Genomic DNA, 11,293 nt, shown 5'->3' on the forward strand with positions numbered 1-11,293 from the left:
ATATTTAAGAGGTCTATTGTATCATTTGTTACAAATTCGTTAATAGAATTCACTGTAAATTCTTGTTTTATAAGTTCTGTACATTCTTTAACAGGGATATTTTTGAATAAATTTGTAACATCGAATGACACCAAAACGCATTGTTAGGTATATTTACGTATGTTCTTTAATTGTTTTATCAATTCTAAAGAATTGGTAATACCGAATGTACGTTTGAAATTGGCATGAGTTTTAATTATATTATCAATTGTAATCGCGAGATTTTGGCATTATAAAAGAATAAAGAAAATTGAGACCATAAAAGGTTCATAAAAGGACCCTACTGGTCTTTCAGGTTTGTTTTCTTTGTGAATTTTGACCGTACTGTATTTAACATTAGGGGTCTCGGGTTCATAGGTATAGTTTTATAGTTTGTTGGGTATTTAATTTTTTGCCGTTTAGATTTGTCAATTTTTGTGAAATTATTCCAGCGTATTTATATTTTGTATTTTTATTTATTTTACTACAATCAACTGATGAACCAAAGGATAGTAGTATTGGGTTGTCCGGAAAATAATGCAGGATTTTGGTATTAAATAAAAAAAAAGAAACTAGTTACTTTAAAGCAATGTTCTTTAATCAAAATAATTTCCCATACTCTCAATACATTTCTCCCAACGTGTTGGTAACTTATTAATTCCGTGTGAGTAGAATTCAGAATTTTTAGAATTGATAAAGTCAATAAATGCATTTTCCAGTTCCGTTTGATTTTTGAATATTATGTGTTGTAAGTAGTGGTCCAGGTGTCTAAAAAAATGGTAGTCAGTAGGCGAGAGGTCCGGAGAGTAGGGTGGGTGAGGCAAAGTTTCATAGCCAAGCTCCAATAATTTTTGTGACGTTACACGTGACACATGTGGTCGAGCGTTGTCATGCAACAAAATGGGCCCTTTCCGATTGACCAAAGAGGGCTTCATTACTGCCAATTTCTGATGCATGGTATTAATTTGGTTACAGTATGATTCAGCATTGATGGTTTCGCCAGGATTTAAGAAGCTGTAGTGTATTAAACCAAATGAAGCCCACCATACCGTAACCATTACCTTTTTTTGATGAGTTGGGGGCTTTGGAGCTTCTCCTTTGTCGAGCCACTGTCCAGAACGTCTAGTGTTATCGTAGAGAATCCACTTTTCGTCACATGTAACAATTCTGGCCAGAAATGGGTCATTTTTGTTTCGACAAAGAAGTGATGCACAAACATCAAAGCGCTGATTTTTTGGCGATCGTTTAATGAGTGTGGAACCCAATTTTCGAGTTTTTTCACTTTTCCAATCGCCTTGAGGTGGTCAGCGACGGTCGTTTTACTGACTTTGAGTTGCTCTGCAAGTTCTCGAACAGTTGTTTTGGGGTTTTCTTCCACCACTGATCGCAGAACATCATCATTAAGAGAGGAAGGCCTTCCACGACCTTCTTCATCTTCAAGGCTGAAATCTCCCTCCCGAAATTTTTTAAACCACCTTTGCACAGTGCACTCATTAACACAACCCTCGCCCCAGACTTGGTTAATGTTTCTAGCCGTTTGGGCTCCGCTTCGGCCGAGTTTAAACTCGTAAAAGAAAATCGTACGAAATTCTCGCTTTGACATTATAAGGATGACTGAATTATTTCCAAGTAGCGGAATGCTACAGAGGTAAACAAACAATATCATTTGGAAGAGGATTAATAAGTGTTGACATTCATACAAATGAGTAATCCTGTAAACGTAAACAGAATATTTTATATAGATTTTTTTTAATGAAAACTTAAAATCCTGCATTATTTTCCGGACAACCCAATATTTTGTGTCTAATTCGGTTTTTGGAACAAATTTTAGGCCTTTATTTAATTAATTTTTTTTTCTTCTTTATTTAGGACTATGTTTGTTAAGGTAAACCCTTGGGTAAAATTTAATTGGAGTTGTTTGATCTTTATGAGTATTTTATGTATATCGTACATGTTTTTAATTTTTTTAATCCATGATCCTTTATTTTTCATCAAAGATAAATTTAACTTTTGACCGTGTATCATAATCGAATTTATTCCATTCTACTGGAGACAATAATGAGGGAAGCCTAATGTGAACAAGTCTTTGGTAAAAACGTCTCTCTTTGACTATATAGTTGTAATTCATTATTTTCAATAATATTGGTTTTATGGCATTTACCCTGCGTAAGTGAGTTGAAAAGTTTTGTATACTTAATTTAGCAAGAACTAATTCTAGGGTTAGTTTTTATAATAAATTGGGTAGGGCTTAATTTATAAAAAAGTTTTAAAAGTTCTCTTTTTCTGGCTGATTTTAAGTAAGTGGAGGTAGTGTTGTTAATTCTCTTTTTCAGTTTCATTTTAACAAAAATTTATGATCTAGTTTATTTTAAAAATACTTGGTTGGAAGTTTTTATTTGTTAATAAACTTTGTTAGCTTTTACTATATTTTTATTGCAATTTACGTCAAAAATGCTGTAAAAGGATATATTCACATAGCTGATTTAAGTGAGTAGAATGGCAAAGTAAAAAGTATTAAAAAATGGAAAATTTCATCTTCAAAACATTTTTTTTGGCAAAACCAGGACCTACAAGAATTAGCGGATACGTTTCCGATATTTTGGAGTGTAGAATCACCAAAATGTTAGGTCCAAATCCGTGACCCGCCAACCTGGTCGTCCCCTTGTTAGATTTAATTCTGCCGTTAGCTTCTGCGATGGTCTTTTGATGAACTTTTTCACTGAGCTCCATTGAACCCGAGGTCTTACATTTTATCCTTAATGGATCCATGCTTTTGACAGTTTGGTATGCCACAAAAGGGTTTAGGGCCTAATCAAACTTTCCTCAGTCAATTTATCGCCAACGTCTGACAGCGCCTTGATGCAATCCCAAATGACTCTAAACTTTAGTAGTAGTTACTCAAAAGTAGAGATTTTTATGACTTAATTGTCATGTGTCAATGACGGCTGATTTTGCAAAATTAGATTATGTTTTTATCACTGCTTACGATGATGAATAATTTAAAGTCTAATCTATCGATCAGTTTTTTACTCACTGTAAGTCTCGATGAAAAAAACAAATTCAATTGTTATCCGCCAAACGTTAGAATTATTTTAATTTCATCATCAGTGCAAAACAATCTTAAAGTGGTCTACAAATTGACGTAATTAATTTTTTATTAGATGGTTTCAAATTTCTTTGAAGACCGACTCAATCTTAACATTGCTAAGTACTCTAACACACCAGTAGGAAGCATACTTAAAAACAGATTATTCGTATTCTCACACTGTTTTATGCTGCTTTATGCCAAGAAATGTTACCGATGAAGAACAATAAAATGTAATTAAAATATTGAGGAAACAGGTGAAAAATCTCTAGTCGGTGTTTTGTTTTTTATGTAACATGTATATTTAAAAATACTTTCACAGTACTTAATGTTTTATTTAAGAACATTTTGACAAAAATAACATTACAAAAATACATTAATTTCACTTATATAACATTTAAAGCAACATAGTTTTACATTTTAATGACACACTTTATTACACAATTTGAAAAAAAAATTACAATAAACAACAAAACAAAATTAATAATTTAATACAAAATATCAAATAATTAAATTAAATTTTTACAAATTGTAATTTTAAATAAATTTGAATAAGTAACATTTTCACCATTTCTGAAAATAATAAAACATTTCAAGCAGTTTGCAATGAGATGTTAGTATGAAGTTTGCGAACAAATGAGAAAGAAACAAATGGCCCATATAGAAAATAAAACATTATTCTAGCTTTAACTACTTATTTACATAGTGTTACTTCAAATCAAAACAGGTCAGTTGAGTGCTTTAAAAGTAGACAAAAATAAATCTATAAATACGAAAAATTTCCTTGAAATCATGCTAATCACAGTTTTTACAAACAAAAAGTTCACTTTTGTTTAATAATAACCCGTCACCAATTACACACTACTCTAGTAATAAAATAAAATAAATTGTTATACAGTGCGATTCTACGCAGAAAAGAAATAAAAAATTGAAATTAATGAGTTTATAACATAATTTTTTGAAAAATAAAGAAAGGAAAGAAGAAATATAGTAACATGCAACATTCATGCCTTTAAAGGTATAATAAAGATATAATAAAGTTTTTCTTGTTAGATGTTTAAGTACAACACAGTTTTCTTTATTCGGTAACGTGCAGATAAGAATCAACAGAAGAAATAAGCTCAATGTGGAAACAGAATAGGATGACTAGATCCACGGAAGAATGGATTTGTCTTGAGAAATACCTCCAACTAAAGGGACGTTAACTGAAAATACAATATAGGGGATAATTGTCATTTGTTTAGTACATAATAAAAAAGATTAACAAGCGCTTTAGAGGAAATGTGTACTTATGAAAGCACCTCAAAATCATACTTCTCTCTTAAGATAATAGTAAAAAAAACAATTAAAATTTGTACTATCGTTTAATATGGCATTTTGTAATCGCCTTGCTTTCTGAATAATCGAAATTTTTTAAATGATTTGTTTAAATGTCCCTGAAGATCGTCAGATGTTTGCCAAAAGTAAAAAAAAAAAAAAAAAAAAAAAATGACCGTAGCATGTTAAACCTTTACTCGTTTTAGAGAAATAATAATTTTTAAATGTATTTGTGTTTTTGGAAAACTAAAAAAGGCAATAATCTTCATAAAACATTGAAATCGACCAGTTTAATTATGCAATGAAGTCGGAGTGCATTTCATACTACCAATTGTTAGTATTTATTTAGAAGAAAAGAAGACCAAGATCTAAACAAAACAACACAAGTCAAATGAAACCAGTTTAAAGCACAGAAATAGTGCGCACAGACAATTGAAAGAAGAAGTTAGAAAATAAATTTCCTTGCAAAAAAAGTACAGAATAAAAAATAAAATAAATTACAATACCAACTATTTGAAGAGTAAAAAAATACATATAATGTTATATGTATGTATATTACTAATATATGTAGTAAATACATAACAGTATAATTGACAATTATAAAATACAATTATATAATCCTGTCAAAAACACTATTAATCACAAGTATTCATAAATAGCTATATTTCAAAATGATAAAACTGTTAAAACTTAATTCATTTTGAACTTAGAATTGGTGGGAAGAAAATGTAACGGGTTTTTTTTTGGAAATGGACGGAATCAGATGTTTGATTGAGAAAGGAGTCGCGGAGCCTACAAAATATACACAACACAATAAAAGCAAGTAGATAACTACACTTACATGCATTGGAAATTAAGTTGAGACAAATATAGAAGACAGTAGGCATCATAATGCATGCAATGGTTACTGAAAAGGAAATGTTTTAGTAAAAAGTCGAAAGAAAAGGCTAGCTATTGAGATGAAATAGGAATGAGAAACAGTTAAAGACTATCATTGCTAGTTGTAACAAGTGTAAAAAACAATCCCAACTTTAAATTAAGTTAGATGCACAGAAATAAAATTAATTGGGTGAGCGATACATATAACAACTATTTACAAATTACTAGAGGTGGTAAAGAAAATGTTTTTAGCTTGAAACACCAAAACACAACCAATATACGAGAGGAAGTGGTACAGAGAAGAAGATTAATTGGCAGGGACTTAAGAAACAAAAATAACCGTACATATGTGAGTTGAAATGATTTGAAAGAATAATTAACACGAGTTGTAAAGTAACACTAAAATAAAAAAATGTTTGGTGAAGAAGAGCGATTTGAACAAACTAAAATTATAAAAGGTATCATGCAACAAAGCAGTACACAAGAAATTTTAGAGAGTAAGAGTGGAAGAAATAAAGATAAAAGTGTGAATGGAAAAAATGAAAGAAAAGGTATTCTACAGATCAAAGAAAGCGATAAAATTAGACGAATAAATGCAACTATTAAAAAAATCAACAAATGGTAAAATGATCAATATCAGTAGATGACTGAAAAATAAGAAAAAATATATACGGGGAGAGAGAGAGAGAGAGAGAGAGAGAGAGAGAGAGAGAGAGAGAGAGAGAGAGAAACAGAGAGAAAGTACAAGTGTGGATAGGTTGTGATAGATATACAAAGATGGTTAGACATGTAGATAACTTGAGATAGATAGAGAAAACATTCAGAATCAGCTTAAACTCTGATGAAGAGGGAAATATTAAGATATCTTAGGAGAGAAAAGAGATAGATAGGTAGGTAGATTGTGATTAAGAAAGATAAATAAATTATTAGATAAATATAGTGCAAAACGCCTGCATAAACTGGTGAGAAGAGGGGGGATTTTGCGATACTAAGAAAAAAGAGAGAAAAAAGCGATACTGAAAGAGGGAGAGAAAAAATAGATATGTAGATTGACAGGTAGATAGATAGATAGGCAGATATANAGAGAGAGAGAGAGAGAGAGAGAGAGAGAGAGAGAGAGAGAGAGAGAGAGAAAGGGAGACGATCAAAGTCAGATAAATTGTGATAGAGAGAGGCAGATAGAGAGAAAAGGAAGATAGATACATAAATATAATAGAATTGTGATAGAGAGAGTAATAGCTAGAATATATGGATAGAAAGGTGGATACGAGATACAGAGACAGAGAGTGGGAGGGAAAAAGTATGTATACGAATAAATGGATGAATAGATAGATCAAAAGATAGATAGAGAAACAGGACGCCGAATAGATAGAGTGAACATTCAGGATCAATTTGAACTCTAAGAAGACGGAGATATGGAGACAGCTTAAGAGCATGAAACAGATAAAATTGTATGTAGATTGATCACTAGATAGATTGTGATAGGGATAGGTAGATTGATAGATAGATAAGAAGTTAGAAAAACAGATAGAATAGATGGGAAGTGAGAGACCGGAAAGAAACATTTATAGAAAGACGAATGAATGGATGAATGAATTTATAGTTGAATAGTGGTATAGATTCTGTCATACGAAGTATAAGAAGAGAGAAAGAATGATCAGATACATAGTTTGAGTGAGTGATATTGTCATAACAAAAGAAGAAAAAAGAGAGAGAGAGAGAGAGAAGAAATGTAGATATATTGTGTTACATATATAAAGATAACAGAGATAAATAGATATATACAGATAGAGGGAACATTTAGAATCAGTTTTAACTTTGAAAAAGCGAGAAATATTAAGATATCTTAAGGCGAAAAAGAGATAGACCCATGTAGATTGATAAGTAGATAGATTGTGATGGAGATATAAAATAAATAGACAGATAAATGCAGAGAAAACGTTCTGATTCTGCAAAAACTGGAGAGAAGATTATATTTTGCGATATTATAAGAAAATAGAGTAAAAATGAATACAGAAAGAAGAAGAAAAAAGGTAGCTCAAGGCGAATTAGAGAGGCACATATAGAAATATGTAGTTTGATACGTAGATAGATAGATAGATAGATAGAGATAGATAGATAGATAGAGAGAGAGAGGGAAACAGAGCAAGAGAGAAAGAGAGAGAGAAAGAGAGCGAGAGAAAGAGAGAAAGAAAAAGAGAGAGAGAGATACATAGATAAACATTTAGATAGATAGATAGATAGATAGATAGAGAGAAAGAGAGAGGAAAGAAAGAGAGAGAGAGACAGAAAGAGAGAGAGATACCTAGATAAACGTATAGATAGATAGACATATAGATAGATAGATAGGGAGAGAGAGAGGGAGGAGAGAGAGAGAAATGGAGCGAGAGAGAGAAATGTAAAGAGTAAGAGAAATATATATAGAGAGAGAAAGAGAAAGATAGGTAGTAATTATTGTAACAGAGATAGAGAAATATAAAGATATTGAAACATAGATAGATTTAAAGAAAGACATAGTAAAAGAGAGGAGAGACTGATCAGAGTCAGCAGCTGGTACGATTGAAGAGATCGGAGAGCGAACAGAAGTATCGGAGAATTGAAAGTTCATATAGAATAAAGTAAAGAAATAAGAGAAAGAACGAATCAAAAATGAAGAAAAAATAAAAAGATTCTATATAAAATGGAGAGAAGAAGAGATTCTCTGACATAAGAAGACGAATGGGAAGATCGATTGATTGATAGATGACAAGTTGATAGATAGATAGATAGATAGATAGAGAGAGAGAGAGAGAGAGCGCGAGAGAGAAAGAGAGCGAAAGAGAGAGAGAAAGAAAAAGAGAGAGATACACAGATAAACATTTAGATAGATAGATAGAGAGAGAGATAAAGAGAGAGGAAAGAAAGAGAGCGAGACTGAGAGAAAGAGAGATACATAGATAAACATATAGATAGATAGACATATAGATAGATAGACAGATAGAGAGAGAGAGAGAGAGAGAGAGAGAGAGAGAGAGAGAGAGAGAGAGAGAGAGCGACAGAGAGAGAGAGAGCGAGAGAGAGAGAGATACGTAGATAAACATATAGATAGATAGATAGATAGATAGATAGATAGAGAGAGAGAGAGAGAATGAGTGAGAGAGAGAAAGAGTGAGAGAGAGAAAGAGTGAGAGAGAGATACATAGATTAACATATAGATAGATAGATAGATAGATAGATAGATAAAGAGAGAGAGAGAGAGAGAAAGAGAGAGAGAGAGAGAAAATAGAAAGATGTTGTTAGAAAGAGAGGGGAAAGAATGATTGAGATTGAAATAAAGATAGATAGTAAATAAAGATAGACATTAAAAGAAAGAGAGAGAATCGGAGAGAAAGAGAAAGATCGATAGATAGTGTGAGGAAAGAGAGGAGATAAAGAAAAAGAGAAAGAGAAGTAAAGATAGATAAAAAGTGTGATAAAAAGGTAAGAAAGAGACAGATGGATTTATTGATAGCGTTTTATTTAGGGAGGATTGTAAAAAATGTATAGAACAGAAAAGACAGTTTCCGACTTAAGAAGAATAGTGGGATAGCGATAGATTAATTGATATAATCTGTATAAAAGGGGGGAGAAAAATGAAACTAAAAGAGGAAGAGAAAGAGAGAGTGCAAAAGATACAGAAAGATAAATATATCGACAGAACGATAAATAGATTGGAATGTAGAGAGAAAGAGAAATATATAGAGAGAGAAAGAGATAGATAGGCAGTAATTATTGTAACAGAGATAGAGAAATATAAAGATATTGAAACATAGATAGATTTAAAGAAAGACATAGTAAAAGAGAGGAGAGACTGATCAGAGTCAGCAGCTGGTACGATTGAAGAGATCGGAGAGCGAACAGAAGTATCGGAGAATTGAAAGTTCATATAGAATAAAGTAAAGAAATAAGAGAAAGAACGAATCAAAAATGAAGAAAAAATAAAAAGATTCTATATAAAATGGAGAGAAGAAGAGATTCTCTGACATAGTAAAAGTGAGGAGAGACTGATCAGAGTAAGCAGCTGGTACGATTGAAGAGGTCGGAGAGCGAACAGAAGTATCGGAGAATTGAAAGTTCATATAGAATAAAGTAAAGAAATAAGAGAAAGAGCGAATCAAGAATGAAGAAAAAATAAAAAGATTCTATATAAACTGGAGAGAAGATAGATGGAGAGATTCTCTGACATAAGAAGACGAATGGGAAGATTGATTGATTGATAGATGACAAGTTGATAGCGGTAGATAGAGAGACACAAATGACTTATTGATAGATAAAGTGAGAATGTGCCAGATCGAAAAAGAAATCAAAGTCTCTGTAAATTGTATAGGTGGAAGAGACATTGCGTTAGCATGAGAAAAAGAGAAAGAGCGAGAGATGAAATAGCAAAGAAAGAAAGATAGATAGATAAATAGATATATATAGAGAGAGATAATGAGAAAGAAAGTTCAGAATCTGTATTAATTGGATGGATGCGAGAAAAATAAATCAAACTAAAGTGGGATAAAAAGTGATATCATAAGAAATATATAAAGACAAAAGATCGAAAGAAAGATAAATGGATCGGGAGATTTAGAGAGAGAGAGAGAGAGAGAGAGAGAGAGAGAGAGAGAGAGAGAGAGAGAGAGAGAGAGAGCTACATAGATAAATGTATAGATAGATGGTAAGTAGATAGGTAGACAGATAGATATATAGATTAAGAGAGGGAGAAAGAGAGAGAGAAATAGAAAGATGTTGAGAGAAAGAAAGAGGAAAGATAAATAGTAAAAGAATGAGAGAGAATAGGAGAGAAAGAGAAAGATCGATAGATAGTGAGAGGAAAGAGAGGAGGAAAAGAGAAAGAGAAATAAAGATAGATAGAATGTGAGATAAAAAGATAAAAAAGAGTAAGATGGATTTATTGCTAGCGTTTTATTTAGCCACGCAGAATTAGGTCTCTGGGACTTCTCTCACATCCAATGTGAGTCCAACAGAGAAAGAGAGAGAGAGAGATAGAGAGAGAGAGGAGAGAGAGAGGGGAGAGAGATATTGAGGGAAAGAGAGAGAATAGAGAAAGATGTTGAGAGAAAGAAAGAGGAAAGGTAGATAGTAAATGAAAGAGAGAGAATAGGAGAAAAAGAGAAAGATCGATAGATAATGAGAGGAAAGAGAGGAGAAAAAGAGAAAGAGAAATAAAGATAGATAGAATGTGAGATAAAAAGATAAGAAAGAGACAGATGGATTTATTGCTAGCGTTTTATTTAGCCACGCAGAATTAGGTCTCTGGGACCTCTCTCACATCCAATGTGAGTCCAACAGAGAAAGAGAGAGCGAGAGAGAGAGAGAGAGAAAGAGAGAGAGAGAGATGGAGAGAGAGAGATAGAGAGATAGAGAGAAAGAGATGGAGAAAGAGAGAGAGCGATAGAGAGAAAGAGAGAACGAGATGGAGAAAAAAAGAGAGAGAGAGAGAGAGAGAGAGAGAGAGAGAGATATTGAGGGAAAGAGAGAGAATAGAGAAAGATCGACAGGTAAATAATGAGTTAAAAAAGAGAAACAAAGATATAGAAATATAGATCGAAATAGTTTTAAAAAAAGAGACAGAGAGGGAGACTGATTAGAGCAAGCAGCCAGTACGGTCGGCGAGAATGAAGAGTGAAGCGAAATATCGTATGAAGGAGCGAAAGATATGTAATGATGGAAAGAAAAGAAGAGAAAGAGGGAGGAGAGTTCCCAACATAAGATTGATCGAAAGATAGAGTAGGTAGCGATATATAGACATAAATGACTGGATGATAGATAACGTGAGAATGTGCCAGGAGGAGACAGAACTCAAAGTCTGTATAACTGGATAGAAGGTAGAGATGTGGCGATAACATGATAGAGAGAAAAAAATAGATATATAGATAAATAGAGATAGAATGAAATATAGACAGATAGAGGGAACATTCAGTACCGGCATAAACACTAAAGAAGCACTAAATAATAATATATTTTAAGAGA

General features: G+C 32.4%; 1 protein-coding gene across 3 annotated transcripts in view; it reads right to left on the bottom strand.

Moving 5' to 3' along the window:
- Positions 1-4,056: 4,056 nt before the first annotated feature.
- The window catches only part of LOC106673964, a 42,836-nt gene continuing 35,599 nt past the window's right edge, over positions 4,057-11,293 (bottom strand). For all 3 annotated transcript variants that reach the window (XM_024229911.1, XM_014406376.2, XM_024229910.1), the window contains exon 4: positions 4,057-4,308. The gene's annotated coding sequence lies outside the window, so the exon portion shown is untranslated. The remainder of the gene's footprint in view (positions 4,309-11,293) is intronic.

This window comes from Cimex lectularius, unplaced genomic scaffold (assembly GCF_000648675.2).
Source record: "Cimex lectularius strain Harlan isolate CLEC.00 unplaced genomic scaffold, Clec_2.1 scaffold250, whole genome shotgun sequence".
Classification (NCBI taxonomy): Eukaryota; Metazoa; Arthropoda; class Insecta; order Hemiptera; family Cimicidae; genus Cimex; species Cimex lectularius.